General features: G+C 39.3%; 1 long non-coding RNA gene across 1 annotated transcript in view; it reads left to right on the plus strand.

Annotated features, from left to right (window-relative positions):
* Nucleotides 1-16,953, plus strand: part of LOC143804561 (uncharacterized) — an 81,647-nt gene extending 64,694 nt beyond the window's left edge. Inside the window, exon 3 of the long non-coding RNA XR_013221054.1 lies at nt 16,362-16,953. This is a non-coding gene — a long non-coding RNA (uncharacterized LOC143804561). The remainder of the gene's footprint in view (nt 1-16,361) is intronic.
* Nucleotides 16,954-17,582: the final 629 nt, after the last annotated feature.

Consider the following 17,582-nt stretch of genomic DNA (forward strand, 5'->3'; position numbering starts at 1 on the left):
ATTAGCGAATATAAATGGCTGTTGAACCTTTTCATTGTACCACTCACTATTGATGAAAGCCCCCTCCATTCCATATTATTATTATTATTATATTACAGCCTTTTTGGTAATGATTGGGGCCTGGTTAAACATATAAAGTTAGCTTGGAGTCCTATAAAAGACCTCGTAGCTGTCTTTTCCATTTGCTTGTTGTAATGGAAGACCTATGCTTTGCCAAAATGCTAATAAACCAAAAGACCCTTAGTCAACAGCTGAAGAGTAACTTGGAGGTACACAGCAAAAAAACATGGAGAATGTGAATGTTACTGAAACAGACATTGTTGGTCATCAGAACTAGCCATGGTAATAGAACAGGCATCGGTGGTGGTCTTTCTTGATTAGGATCAGGGGTCGATTAGGTGTTTTGACCTTTCAGTTTATTTGAAATTGAGTTGGATTGCCCTGACTGGCGTATGGGGCCCAAGGATTCAGTTAAACTGCATTGTTGTGCAGGCTCGGGCTCGCACGACAATAGTTAAAAGCTGCCAGCCAATCGGAGGCTGGCAGCTGACGTCAACGTGCATGTCGACAGCGTATGACGTCATTGTCATTCGCCAGCAAGTGCACGCTGGAACTGCGAGGTCGGAGCTTCGCCGCAGGAGTGCGGCAAGGGGCAAGGTAAGAAGAAAGTTTTTTTAATTATTATTATTTATTGAAAGCGGCCCGGGGCAGGAATGGAGACACGGGGGCAGGATGGGAGACACGGGCAGGAATGGAAACAATGGGGGCAGGAATGGAAACACTGGGGGTAGGATGGGAGACATGGGGCAGGAATGGAAACACTGAGGCAGGAGTGGAAACACTGGGGCAGGAATGGAAACACAGGGGGCAGGAATGGAAACACGGGGCAGGAATGGAAACACTGGGGCAGGAATGGAAACACAGGGGGCAGGAATGGAAACACAGGGGGCAGGAATGGAGACACGGGGCAGGAATGGAAACACTGGGGCAGGAATGGAAACACTGGGGCAGGAATGGAAACACTAGGGGCAGGAATGGAGACACTGGGGGCAGGAATGGAAACATTGGGGCAAGAATGGAGACACTGGGCAGGAATGGAAACGCTGGGGCAGGAATGGAAACACAGGGGGCAGAAATGGAAACGCTGGGGCAGGAATGGAAACACTGGGGCAGGAATGGAGATGCGGGAGCAGGAATGGAAACACTGGGGCAAGAATGGAAAAACTGGGGGCAGGATGGGAGACACGGGAGGCGGGAATGTAAACATTGGGGGCAGGAATGGAAACACTGGGGGCAGGAATGGAAACACTGGGGCAGGAATGGAGATAGGGGGCAGGAATGGAGACACTGGGGGCAGGAATGGAGACACAGGGGCAGGAATGGAAACATAGGGGCAGGAATGAAGACACGGGCAGGAATGGATTGTGTATTGTTTTTTTTTTTATTAATGATCAGTATTGTAGTATTCAGTCACTATGTGGTGGTAATATGTTGTCCGGTCATGGTGTGGTGGTATTTGTTCCTTGTATGTGGTATTATTGGTCACCATGTGGTGGTAATATGTGGTCTGGACATGGTGCTGTTGTATTTGTCCCTTGTATGTGATAATATTTGGTCACTGTCATGGTAATATGTGGTCTTGTCATGGTGCGATGGTATTTGTCCCTTGTATGTGATATTATTGGTCATTTTAAAAATTGAAAAATACATAAAAATACACCTAAATTGAATTGCATATTTTAACCAATGTTTAATAGGTTAGAGTAGAGTAGGGCCCGGCCAAAAGAGTCTACCTTGCTGTGGTGGAGGCTTAAATTTTTTTTTGGCCAAAACAAAGCTGCTAGCTATATGTGTGTGATCTGGTGATGGGAACTGTTAATGTGTGATTGGTGAGGATGTGGGGTGCAGATGTGGAGTTTTTCTATGAGTGGGCGGTGGGACTGTGGAAGGTTCAAGAGGTGGAGCCTGGGGAAATCTCAAGGGGGCCCCCAAAATTTGCCATTATGGGGCCCCGAAATTCCTAGTGGTAGCCCTGCTTTGGAGTGTGGGAGTAAACCGGAGAACCCAGAGGAAATCCATGCAAACACGGGGAGAACTTACAAACTCCTTGCAGATGTTATCTTTGGTGTGATTTGAACCCTGGACCCCAGCACTGCAAAGCTGTAGTGTTAACCACTGAGCCACTGTGATAAGAAAGTCTTGATGATGATAATCAATCCTCAGAACATGTAAGCATAAAGGAAAAATAATATAGTGTAGCTATCATCAGCTCAAGTGGTCAATTGTTACTCCTATTTTATCCCCACCGCTCCCTGAGAATTCCTTTTTCTGTTTTATTTAAATCTGCCATACAGTTCCCGAGATATGGCCCTTTTTAATTATTGTACCCAATATTCAAATTTTTATGGTCTGTACCAAATTGGCATTGATCACAGGGTAATTTTGCAGAGCAGCTTAATGACATGTCCCCAAGCTAATTTTGGGAGCCACATCTCCATGGTAAACAACATAAAAATTAGCAATAAATAAAAATGTCCATATCTCTGGAAACGTATGGCAGAATAAGAAAAAACCAATGGAATACTCATGGGAACAGCAGGAATTGGAAGGAGCAAAAACTGGCCACTTTTTATCTGGTGATAAATTCTCTCTAAGCATTGGATATGATCATTCTTTGAGCAATGTGTCCCTATGTGACAATGATCATGTTTGCAGTGTTGCTCTTGGCTCCCATCTTACCAAGAACATAGGGGTACCCCAAAAAACCTATCCATAGTCACAACAACAGTGCAGCTACTGTGCCTGGGTTCATAAGTGTATTATATTGTCATCGTCATGCCATGGCAATGTAGAATCTGCATCAATTGCTGCTGGTAATAAATGTAGGTAATAAGGGTAAGTAGCATATTGGGGATCTCTCGGGATCATGAAACAGTATTCTACACCTCCTTCTCGACTCCCTCCAGAAGCCACTTGCCATTTTTGCCATATGAGTAAGTGTATGGTTGGGCTGTTGGTTGGTGGATCGGGCACATAATTGTCCCAATGGTGATGAGCGGGTATATACACTATGTGGGAACTACAGGAACGTCTTTCCACTATTGATAAAGACTAATATTAAAAGAAGCTACATAAATTAGATCGTCATAGGAGGTGTGACAGAAGAAAACCTTTTCAGTCCAGAAAGAACATTGGGGAAAATGAAAGTTTGCTCAAAAAGACCTAGGCAAACACGAGTATACCACGGAAGGCTGGGCTCTGAATGAAGAGGAACATGTTATTTGGTAATGGTACCAATATGTTTGTTGAAAATCAAAGGTAAAATTGACAAGGAGAACCTGATAAAGCATGTTGGAGGGAATGTTTGGTTTCAGGCTAATTTGTACAATTGGAATAGGCAGCTCACCATCATCCACCAGGAATTGTTTATTGTACCAGAGGATGCTAAAGAAGAACCTTTAGAAGATTGTAGCTCATCTGAAAATGGACTCTAAAATACCAGTAAATCCACAAAGGAATGGCTGAAAAAGAAAAATTAAGATCTTTAAATAGTCGAGGCAACACAGGTTCTAAATTTCATGGAGATGCCGTGGATGGGTTTTGAAACGGTCTGTGAATGTAAGAAACATCATAACAAACACACAGCTAAAAAAAGAGTCAAACTTTCCGTATATTTCCTTTTTCCACTGAAGTAATTGCCAAGTATCTGTTTTTTGCTGTTTACTAAATGATTGCTATTTTGCATGGTCACTTTGTTTTCTGACAACTTCATCTCATTGGATAAATAATGTGATAGACAATCTGCAGATCACATCACGTAAAATCTTGCATTAAACCCAAAATATTGGTTCAAAGTGCCGGCCACTAGGTGTTCCTTTTCTGACTTGTCTACTACAAGTTGTCAAGAATAATCCATCATTAGAAGCAGAGACACAGTGCTGGGTGAAGGGAGTGGGGATAGGCCTTTGTCTTTCTGCTTCTGCTCTCCTGTCTACAAAACTATATAGAAGCATATCAGAGAGGTGGGCATTAGGTCCAGGGCAAGCAGAGCAATGCTGGGAGGTCAGGGAAAGGCTGTTCTGGGCACGTACAGTACTGGCATATTGCTGCTAAAAAGAGTAGATGGCAAGTTACAGAAAATGATAAATAATAGAGTATGATAATTCCTGGACATATTAAACTGGTATATACACTGAAAGCAGTTTTAAGCTATTGATGGGGATCAAGGCAGCAACAATATGCTGCTTAACATGACTTGTTACTGTCACGCTGTTCTGTCTGTATCTGGTTTTCGGTGTGACAATGCATGTCTTTGCTTTAACCCTTTGCTCCTTTCCCCCTAATTGAGCTGGGATACTGTTGGCTGTTACCTGTATGGAGCCTTCTCAGTTCCCGACTCTGCTGAGTAGCCGTACATGGGTGGTTAGGTCTTTGCTCTGCTGCTTGACCATCTGCTTGTGCGGTCCCTGGTTGCCGCTGTGGAAGCTGTTTGCAGGTTGCGAGGTCATTTGCAGCTGGTGCATGACTTTCCACGTGCCTGGGCTTGCAGTCACAGGCAGGTGCCCTGTGCCACAGTTCCTGCACTGATTGTGCTGTAATGGTTTGTTTTTGCTAGGGCGTGTGCGGCCACACCTCCCCTGCTTTTATCAGGGTTAGTGTGTGTACTTGAAATGCTGTCCCCAGCCAATTGCTGAGGGGCAGCTCCTATATAAAGTTCCCCTGCCCTATGGGTGGGGCCTGAGCTACTCACAAAGCTCCTGAACTTTGCTATGTGTGTTTGTGTTCCTGCACCTCTCCTGTCTATGTTTTGGTACCAAAGTCCTTGCCTTGATTCCTGTTTTGGCGCCTGTCCTGGAGGCGGTATATCCAGGCCCTGATCCTGTACCTGAACCTGCCTGAACTGTGTCTGCTGTGATTATGTTCCTGGAATCCCTCTGCATCTGGAGCCTCACACCCAGTGACTTTGAGTCTCTTGTAACCGGTGTTTCTGCTGAGCATCTACTACTCTGTGCTCTGACTACCAGGCGGTGTTAAACCCGTCTGGCCCACGTCCAGTACAGCGGTGCTTGCACCATCACGCTTGAGTTCCTTCCTAGGTCCGATGCCTGGAGCCTGACGACCGCAGTCTGGAACCTGATGACCATTGCCTGGAGCTTGGAGCCTGGTGGTGCCTGTAGGTCATGTCGGATGTCCGGAACTGAACGACTCCTGTCTGATGTCTGACGGTGACCCTGGGTCCAGATGTCCTGTCTGTACTCTGTAACCCTGCCTGTGTACTGATGTCCTTCCTGTGTCCAATGCCCTGATGTAACTGATTCCCTGGGCTGCCACACCAGTGTCCCAGCCGATGCCCTGGACTGCCACGCCAGTGTCCCAGATGTCTATCCGGTATTCCTGATGTCCTGATGCCCTGTCTGTGTCCTGATGTCCTTCCTGATGTCCTGTCTGTACCCTGACGTCTTGCCTGCATACTGATTACCTTGTTTACCCTGATGTCCTGCCTGTGTCCTTATGTCCCGCCTATATGTGCCTCGGTGATCCATTGGTGCCTTGGGGTCCACTTGGTGGTACCCTTCTGGAGGTGTGGAATCGGGAGCCTGGCATAGTCATGTTTGGTTTATGTACTGTGTGACTTTACTTTAGTAAACTTAACTTTCTCTATACCTGAAGTTGTGCGGTGTAATCAATTCCTACGTATCTCTTTCCTTGTCCACATGCTCAGCTGCCACAGAACCCCGGTCTCTGCCCTACCCTAGTTCGGGTAGGCCCGGGTCCCCCTCTGTGGTATAAAGGGTCCGTATTGTGTCACCAGGGGACACGCACCCGATGCCTACATAGGTGGTCGGCTTGGGGACGTCTATGGGCTGGGCCGCATCAGTGGCTGCAGCTGATCGTGACAGTTACATTACTGCATCACATTTTATTATAGCGTCACATTACATTGTTGCATCACATTACATTACTGCAGCACATTTTATTATTGCGTCACATTACATTATTGCATCACATTATTGCATCACGTTTCATTATTGCATCACATTAAATTGTTGCGTCACATTACATTATTAAGTCACATTTCATTATTGCATCACATTTCATTATTGCATCACATTACATTATTGCATCACATCACATTACATTACTGCATCACATTTCATTGTTGCTTCCCATTACATTACTGCATGACATTTCATTGTTGCGTCACATTATACATTATTGCATCACATTACATTATTGCATCACATTACATTACTACATCACATTTTATTACTGCATCACATTTTATTATTGCCTCACATTACATTATTGCATCACATTACTGCATCACATTTCATTGTTGCTTCACATTACATTACTGCATCACGTTTCATTATTGCATCACATTAAATTGTTGCGTCACATTACATTATTACGTCACATTTCATTATTGCATCACATTACATTATTGCATCACATTTTATTATTGCATCACATTACATTATTGCATCACATTTTATTATTGCATCACATTTTATTATTGCATCACATTTTATTATTGCATCACATTACATTACTGCATCACATTTCATTGTTGCGTCACATTACATTATTGCTTCACATTACATTACTGCATCACATTACATTACTGCGTCACATTACATTATTGCTTCACATTTCATTGTTGCGTCACATTACATTTTTGCATCACATTTTATTATTGCATCACATTACATTACTGCATCACATTACATTACTGCGTCACATTACATTATTGCTTCACATTTCATTGTTGCGTCACATTACATTTTTGCATCACATTTTATTATTGCATCACATTACATTATTGCATCACATTACATTACTGCGTCACATTACGTTATTGCATCACATTACATTACTGCATCACATTACATTATTGCTTCACATTACATTACTGCATCACATTACATTATTGCTTCACATTACATTACTGCATCACATTACATTATTGCTTCACATTACATTACTGCATCACATTACATTATTGCTTCACATTACATTATTGCTTCACATTACATTACTGCATCACATTACATTACTGCGTCACATTACATTACTGCGTCACATTACGTTATTGCATCACATTACGTTATTGCATCACATTACATTATTGCATCACATTACATTATTGCTTCACATTACATTACTGCTTCACATTACATTATTGCTTCACATTACATTACTGCATCACATTACGTTACCATTACTGCATCACATTACGTTATTGCATCACATTACATTACTGCATCACATTACATTACTGCATCACATTACTTTACTGCATCACATTACTTTACTGCATCACATTACATTACTGTGTCACATTACATTATTGCATCGCATTACATTATTGCATCGCATTGCATGCACTTTCAGAAAGGAAATTTGAATACTAATGGGGCACACGAATTTGACAGGTGTAAAAGCGCTATGTCTAGAGTCATCTTTATATGGATCCTGACCCTGATAGAAATTGTTGTAATCAGTTCAATGAAAAACAGATTTTGAACTATAATATAAATATGTAAATATTAATATTATTGTTTATAGGCATGTACAACCCAAAAGGATATTTTATTGCAATGACAGAGACAGGTGATTAGGTTGGGAAAGGAAGCACTTCAGTGCAGGCATATTTAGAACATGCCTCATACAGCTTGACATTAATCAGCCTGGAAAGTGGTTAACTATCCGATCTCCCATCTCAAGGCAAGAAAGACTACTTGACCTGCATGTTGAGATTAAAAAAAATAATAAATCATATTACAAATCAGACTATTGACTGGATTATAATAAAGCTGGAGAAAAACGCTCCATGCCACATTTATTTTTTTATTTGTAATTCTTTAACTGCTATGAAATAACGCCACTTAAAGAGAAAATTACTAAGTGTTACTGTTACATCTTGGGTTAGGGTTTATTGCTATATGCTGTACCATAAAAATGTGTTCATGTACATTCCTATATATAGTGTACATACTCAAACATTTCTGTGTCTATATGATATAATGTAAAAAAAAAAAAAACAAAAAAACCCGCACCTTCACACGAGTGGGAACAAGTTCCTGAGTTCTTACTCCAAGTCCACCAGCAATAAAACAAAAAGGCAGCACTCCAGTCAAGTATAGGTGAAAAGAAGTGTTTTATACACCCATACGTGAGCGGCGGCCAGGATCTAGACACATGAGCGTCAACTACAAATAATATCAGAAGATTAATAACGTAATTGACAACATATAGTGTATGCTTAAGCAAAACATCTGAACTGCAAAGTGCTGCGGATTATGTGGCTGCTTTATAAATAAAAATGATTACTATTTATATATTTATATTGAAAAATCTAATATTCAGATTTTATTCATAAGTGCAATAAGCAAATAGAACATTGATAAAAGTCACCAAATCCATAGAATAATATAAAGAGCTATAATCATGTTGTGACTAGTATATGCAACATATATGTGTAACTATATCATATATGTGTGTGTTAATAACCTCACCGACAAGCGGAGTTACCGGTCTCCATGTATAGTGTGGATATATATGTATGTATGTGTGTATATATATATATATATATATATATATATATATATATATATATATATATATGTGTGTGTATATACACATAGATATGCATGTATGTTAGCATAATAAACATTGTGTGCTTGTATGCATACATTTATGTGTGTGTATATGTGTATATATATATATATATATAAATTAAGCTATATCATGTAGGTGTGCTATATATATATATATACATGAGTATATAACTTCCTATGTATATATACTCACGTGTCTGTATATATATGCACAGTATATATATATATATATATATATATATATATATATATATATATATATATATATCTATATATCAAACAGTATGAAATACAGCTTCTCCATTGTGTATAGGGGTTGCGGTCTGCATTGCTTGACTGTTGCCCGGAGTAGGAATATGACAGAAGGTTGTGAGCTTGCTCTGAATGGATCATCTACCTTCCCCACCTGGATGAAGAGGCATCATGTATTTCACCTCAATGGATATAAGACCCCCAGTGCTGACCACAATCTAAAGCACAACATCCATCAGCAGTGGTAAATAATGCCTCCTAATATTGCAGCACTCTTCTTATTGCATAGGAACCTGAAGCCTAGTGATAGCCAACTGACTCAATCCCTCTCACAAATGACTGCTGTGAACTGTTTGTCTATGTGGATTCACAAGTGTATGGGAAACAATTATTACCCCTGCTAAATATATTACCATTTTAGCAATAATAATCCCGAGAGCGTTTTGTTTCATATCCTATATGATATTTTATTATTTCCTGCATGCTATACATATATTTACAGACATAGACATTGTACTAGACACTATAGCAATATATTTATGTATATTTATAAATACATTATGCTATGTAAAAATAAAGTAATGCAATCATATTTACACTAAATGTTCACTGTGCCTAACTGCTGCTCATCCCCACACACAGACCCACATGTGCACAGACACCGACACACAGGTCATACACATGGCTGTACAGTATAGAACAGCAGCATTATTAGCACAGGGATGACAACAGCGCCATGAAGTGCAGAGAGACGGATCCGCCAACAATCAGACGGATGCAGGCTCCGCCATGACACCGACCTCTCGCGTCCTCGTGGAGTGTAGCACCGTGTCTCCTTCCAGGGACATCCTCCCTCCAGCAGTCACAGCGGCACATGGCGGAGCCGGGCGGCCGGGGACAGGTAGGACTGCGGCGGCGAGGAGCAGATCATCCTGCTGTATTGTCAGGATCGGAGAGAAGACGCCCCGATCCGCACACCAGCCCGGATAATAGCAGGAATAATACAGCACACAGCCCAGCAACCCACCCGCCGAGCGGATCGCCCGATCTCCTCACATCAGATCTACTAGCATCACAGAGGGGGATCGTGCGATCAATGGAGGCGGCCACTGCAACTCCATCTCCCGATATAAATGTATAGCTATCTATAGCTGTATAGCTTTGTATATATATATATATATATATATATATATATATATATATATATATATATATATATATATATATATATATATTCGTATAACCTACATTAATGCAATCAATACTATGGCACAAGCGAATTCAACACTAATAAATTCATTAAAAAAAAGTAAACTTAAAATTCCTCAGATAATTCTACAAATATTCAAGTATTAAATCAAGATTAACATAGGCAAAACTAGAATTAAACTTCATGATTATCCCAAACCAAACCTATATAATATCAATACGTTTTACTTTTAGCAAGGATACCAATGCTAGTCTTGTATTTGTGCTGGATTTTTCTTAATGTGTCTGCATATAATTACTCTAAAATCATGCAGTATGCTGTAGAAATATAAATATATATGTAAAAATATATAAAGTATGTGGGTTCACATTATAGACATATATATATATTTGTGTTTGAGCTTGATATATCTTATTCAATGTATATACATTTGTATTCTCTGGATTAAAGAAAATTATATTTGAAAAAAAGATATATATAATAAATGAATATATACTGTCTATGTATATATATATATATATATATATATATATATATATATATATATATATATGTGTGTGTGTATATTTTAATATACACATATATACACACACACGAATAATGTAAAATTCTTATTGTCTTTAAAACATATATATATGTGTATATATATATATATATGTGTATATATATATATATATATATATATATATATATATATATATATCTCATCCAATATATGTCAATCTGTAATTAGATTTAACCCCATCTGCCGTTGATGGGAAAACAGGGGTTAATAAGACCTTCTTTTGAGACAAAAAGGACAAGTTTGTAGCCTTTGTTCAGGGTGGTGTTGTCCCTCCAGTCTCTGGGCACTCCACAGTGAATGCAGGACTATAGGACCCAGGAAATTAACTTGTTAAATGCTGAGTTTTGTGTTTGATTTGTCTGTATTTTCAGCCCAGCCAAGTGAATGTCATTAAAGGCCAAGATTGAGTCTAATGGAAATATCATGAGGAGACAATTACCCTTAGAGGCTATTCACTTCTCCTGGCAGACACTGTCATTTGAGAAATGGGATCATTTCATTTCATATAGCACTAAATAACACCCAACCGGTTTAAATTGCCAGTTTCTTAAAAACCACCCATTGGAATAAATTGCTGCGTTTCTCTTCCCCTTTTCACAGGAACGTTATGTGTATATCCTAAGAAAGTGGGGGAGACCGGGGCTTTACCATAACTACAGTCTTTGTGGTAACATTCTTTTCTTTGTGTTAGTAATGAATCTACTTGCGTCTCACCTTGTGTTACTGTAATGTGAGGATAGGAAATGTCAATCGTGTCGGCCCATAGAGAACCAAATGAATGGCTCAGCTCCGGTAGATAAACCTTGTGTTCTCGCATTAACCCTAAAGAGCTTCAATCCCTCATATTTCTAATGTGTTGTCAATCAGAATCCTCCTGACTGTATTGGTTAAGCTGTGGAATATCCTGCCACGAGGGGTAGTAATGCAAAATCAATAGGGAAATTTAAGAAAGGACCAGACACTTCTGACTAATAGTATCAACGGTGTTAATAGAAAGAAGGTATAGAAATCATCTGAGCCCGGAAATTGATCTGACTGCTCTTATGGAGACATTCATTGGCCATAACAGGCAAAATTGGCCACAATTGTCCAGGCTGGGAGATGGGAATAGTGTTTTCCCTACTGGACCAAATAGCTAGATGTGGGAGTGATAGACCTTGATAGAAGGGTCTGATAACTATGTGGCTACTGCCCAGGTATTACACACTTGTAGATAAAGGATCAAGAGTATTTTAGGAAGATGCCAATTTTACTTGCCACAGATAAAACAGACACATGAGTTCTGCGATGCCCATGTAGATATTTGTACCTGTATATTGGCCCTCTTTCATCATAAAACATGTTCACTATATATCTAATATACTCTGAATGTTACTTAGATGGCACTGCTGAACCAATAACATTTATTACCTGTAATGCGCTTTTTTACGTGTATTCTTTTTTTTCTATTGGTCCGAAATGATTACACAACAAATACGTCAAATGAATCACTTTGTTAGTCTGTTTTCAATCCAAAGCAAAATAAATGGACCTTTTACTAGGATGATGGAATAAGAAAATATTAATCAGCTGGTTTTTAAAGTCTACAAACCTTAAAGTTAAGAAATCAGATCCATCATTTTAACTTATTGATACAGTTATTTTGGGGTTCCAAAAGGGAAAAAAAAGATATTGAGTGAAATGGTTTTCAAAACTGATTCTTATTTTTATGTAAATTTTTTTCTTTCTTTTTTTTAAAGGAAATATCCTTTAAATAAATCGCTGCAAGGAAAACTGTATTTGTGTCTGTCATCTTGCTTTGCTCTATGGACTCCACACTAGGTATCGTTCATGATCTGCAGATACGGTTACAATTAACGTTTGTCCACATTGGTACAAGCTTCGTTAGTCTTCAGACATCAAAAGACGTTCATCAATGGAATGTAAATAAATCGAAATGTTAACACATGACTAATGGATTTTCCAAACGACTCTAAGCATTTGGATGTGATGCAATACTTGAGAATATTTTTAATGTCAATTAATGCAAAAATGAATAAGAATTGTTTTTCATTGTTCCAACATAAATGTATGTTCTGACAAGTTATTAGACCTTCTAAAAGTCAATAAAGATGCTACCTGAAATCTCCCAAAGTAGTGAAAATCCCGTAAAGCAGACACATGTTTTTCTAATTACTCACATTCACAATGACCCCAGTTATCTATTCTCTTTACAAAAGAAATTGGACAACAGCTGATTGAATAGTCTTTAGCTAGAAATTTAATTTTGCTCAATTTTTCACGTTTTTTCTGCACTCTACACTGCCATTTGGAGACAGCGTATACACAAGACCTTCCCCTGGATCAACATGTTAGGGCATGTTAGGTTAGGCTGTGGGTTGAACTAGATGGACTTAAAGTCTTCCTTCAACCTTAATAACTATGTAACTATGTAAAAGACAAGGAAAAGCCTGACATTAAAGAGGAGATTCAGGATTATAAAAACAAGATTGTTTCAGAAATAAAACAGCAGCACCCCTGTCTACAGGTTACATGTAAAAGATTGCAGCTCAGTGCTCTAGGCTGTTTCCAAGACGAGTGTTTGGTCAGTTTTTGATTTGCAGAAAAACTGCACACATTCCTGCACCTATTATGTATATTAGTTTATTTACGTTTTCTCAGTGCGTTTTTCAGTCCATTTTTTATTGCGTTATTATTCATTTTTTATGCTGCAATTTTTGTCTCTTTTTGATGTCTCATGTTTTAAATACATCTAGTTTGTACTTGATACATCCTGGTATTTGGCCTTGCCAAAACTTTATCGATACATGTGCGGACTAAATGCGTTTTGTGTGCGTTTCTGCAGTGGAAACACACTAAAAATGTACAAAACTACTACCCTCATCCACAAAGCACTCCATGGCTCAGCACCACCCTACATCTCCTCTCTGGTCTCAGTCTACCGCCCTACCCGTGCCCTCCGCTCCTCTAATGACCTCAGGTTAGCATCCTCAATAATCAGAACCTCCCACTCCCGTCTCCAAGACTTTACACGTGCTGCGCCGATTCTTTGGAATGCACTACCTAGGTTAATACGATTAATCCCCAATCCCCACAGTTTTAAGCGTGCCCTAAAAACGCATTTGTTCAGACTGGCCTACTGCCTCAACGCATTAACCTAACTATCCCTGTGTGGCCTAATAAAAAAATAAATAAATAAATAAATAAAAATAAAAAGAAAACATAATCAGGTTCCTCGCATCATGTTCTCATACACTTTATGCAGTTAATAGCCTCTGTGTCTGTACTGCTACATACTTAGGCAGTTAACTGGTTCATGCAGCTTTACATGAACACCCGAGCCTTACACTATGGCTGGTCCAAATAACTAAAGCAATTGTTACCATCCACCTCTCGTGTCTCCCCTTTTCCTCATAGGTTGTAAGCTTGCGAGCAGGGCCCTCATTCCGTATCTGTTTTGAACTGTGATTTCTGTTATGCTGTAATGTCTATTGTCTGTACAAGTCCCCTCTATAAGTTGTAAAGCGCTGCGGAATATGTTGGCGCTATATAAATAAAATTATTATTATTATTATTATTATTACTTGTGGATTTCCTGCATCTGTTGCACTTCTATAGGGAAAATCTGCACATAAAACTTAGCGTACCTGCAAGAAAAATTGACATGTGGCGGATTTCAAACACGCACCACAGATGAGTTTGCGCAGCATAAAAAAAGCACAGTGGGCAGGAGACTTCTCTAAATCCCATTCCATTTGCTGGAACTGTATGATGCTGCGTTTTTGATGCAGCAAAAGTACGCAGCGTCAGAAACTCATGAAAGGGAATCTGACAGTAGGATTAACCATCCTAAGCCATCTGTATGGGCATGAAGGTCATAGGAAGCTGAATACAATGATATGTTGATATCTGTGATCTGATGTCTAGTTCCAGAGAGTTCCAAGTTTTTCTTAATCTGTAAATGAGCTGGTAAGATCTATGGGCCGGACACTGATCTCCTGAGAATCTGCCTCCAGAGATTATTTTAAATGAATGGGAAGAGTTACCAGTGTGAGACATGTAATGACTGACAGTATGCTCTCCTGATCTACATGTCTCACACTGGAACTGTCCCCTTTAATTTAAAATAGATTCTGGACGCAGATTTTTTGGGAGATCTATGTCCGGCCCATAGATCTTAACAGGTTCTGGATTTCTCTGGAATAAGACATCAGATCACAGATGTGTTATTTAACTTTCTATGGTCTACATACCCACAGAAAGTTAGGATGGTTTATCCTACTGACCAGTTCCATTTTACCTTATAGTGAATGAGCCTGACCAGCCATACTTTACACAACTTGTAGACAGGTGGAACACTGTATATGAAATCAGCCAAGCTTTTCTGATTCTGGACAACCCCTTTAGAGCTTCATACTTAAAGATCACATCTTAAAACTTCAGTATGCACTTTTGAATCTTATACCTCATGTGTCTACACACAAAATCAAAAAGCTTGATGGAACCTTTATTCTCAAAGCAGAGCCTTAACAGTGGTGCATAGCCCCTGCAGTTTCATACCATTTAATAGCAGGCAGTCCTCTTACTGCATTACAGAATGCCATCCAGTAGGCTGTGCAACAACATGGAGAACATGGTGGATCTCATATATGCCTCATTGAATTACAAATTGGAAGCACAACTGAACCAAATTTTCATTAAAAACCAAAGATTTTTAATCTTAGTAAATCCATTCTTTGAGATTTTTGGGGCAATGTGTAAGTATTTGCCACACTAGCAATGTACAAGACTTGTATATAAATTAACTTGACCCATGGGATATTTCAATACAGTGAATAAAGACTTTAGGTTTAAGTAAAACCTTATAGAAAACTAGAGTTTTGTATTATTTCTATTTTAATCATTTTTTGATAAAAATTTTCCAAGTTGGACTTTACTTATAACATAAAATATACTACAAACATATACCCTTTCTAACTACATGCCCCATGTGCATACAGCCCAATGTGCAGACTGGTTCATATTTGTGCCACTAACTCATAGTAAAAAAAACTCAAGAACATATATCATGTAATATAGCTGTACAGTAGAATTGAAAAGCATAGATGACATCTATGTATATAAATATATCAGCGTATACTGACCAAACGTGTGCCAAATGGAAGGCCAAGACACACATTAGTGGTAGACGTCGTATAAGCCAAATGCCTAAACATGGTGTGAGCCTTCTCTTAAAGATCCTACACACTTTTGGAGCAAAGCTGGCTGAACCTGCCGATTTTGGTGAGACCAGCTTACTAATGTCTATGGAGGCCTCCTACATCTGCCCCCAAAGATGATGTTGAAAGAAGAAGACATGTTGATTTTTAACATGTCTGAGCCTAGATGGGATAACCCACCGAGTTGTCCGGCTTATGTCCCCCTCCACATTCAGAACACATGCACGTGAATGGAGAGGACGAGAGGGATGGCCGTCAGCCGAACAACAGCAGCTATTGAAGGTTTATGGGCACCTGTAGTCAGATACACAAGCGCGTCTACTTTTTGTTGCGCTCAATGGGATGACCATGGACATGATAAGATCTAAAAGCTTTGTAATTTATACGACTTTCATTTCCTTTATTATGATAATCTGTTTGTATTGTGATTCCGTTATTTCTCATCCAGTGTATATTTTTCTTATTTCTTTAATATATTTCTTTTATATTTATAGTTGCAAAGGAAATTAAGCCTTTCCCAGTAGAAAACTAAAGAGAATCTGCATGTCGAGGACAAGTCTACTACAACAGGACGCTATAGTAGAACCCAGGACGCCTTCAATACATATATTCTAGATTCATAAATGTAATAAAGTGTTTATTAAGATTTGTGTTTTATGTTTCTGCACATTAATATAACATTTTTATGTTTGACTAAAAATTAGAAAATCACATTTACACTGCAATCAAGTGAAAATAATTCCATTGCCTACCCTCCATTCACATTTTTTGGGAAGGATTTTAAATGTATTTTAATAATTCTTTCAGGGAGTAAAACAAATAAAAAAATTGGGAAAGACAGACACATATTCCTTTATTTTCACTTCGATATCACCAATTATCAGCAAAAAAACTACTTGAATATCATACAAGAAAATTTTCTACAGCTCTTTAAACTGCATGAATGAAAAAAAAAAAACGAAAATATGCCTGGTCAGGAACGGGGATTAGCAGCTCACTCTTGAAATGGTTAATGAATAGTGTTGAGCATTCCGATACCGCAAGTATCGGGTATCGGCCGATACTTGCGGTATCGGAATTCCGATACCGAGATCCGATACTTTTGTGGTATCGGGAATCGGAATCGGAAGTTTCCAGTGTATGGTTCCCAGGTTCTGAAGGAGAGGAAACTCTCCTTCAGGCCCTGGGATCCATATTACTGTGTAAAATAAAGAATTAAAATAAAAAATATTGATATACTCACCTCTCCGGAGGCCCCTGGACATCACCGCTGGTAACCGGCAGCCTTCTTTGCTTAAAATGAGCGCGTTCAGCACCTTCCGTGATGTCACCAATCAGAAGCCGTGATGTCACAGAAGGTGCTGATCGCGCTCATTTTAAGCAAAGAAGGCTGCCGGTTACCAGCGGTGATGTCCAGGGGCCTCCGGAGAGGTGAGCATATCAATATTTTTTATTTATTTTACACAGTATTATGGATCCCAGGGCCTGAAGGAGAGTTTCCTCTCCTTCAGACCCTGGGAACCATCAGGATACCGTCTGATACTTGGTGTCCCATTGACTTGCATGGGTATTGGAATCGGCGAGATCCGATACTTTGCCGGTATCGGCCGATACTTTCCGATACCGATACTTTCAAGTATCGGACGGTATCGCTCAACACTATTAATGAATCAACTACCCTAGAATTTGAACAGCATGGTGACATCTGCAAGGAG

This window comes from Ranitomeya variabilis, chromosome 2 (genome assembly GCF_051348905.1).
Source record: "Ranitomeya variabilis isolate aRanVar5 chromosome 2, aRanVar5.hap1, whole genome shotgun sequence".
In the NCBI taxonomy this organism is placed as follows: domain Eukaryota; kingdom Metazoa; phylum Chordata; class Amphibia; order Anura; family Dendrobatidae; genus Ranitomeya; species Ranitomeya variabilis.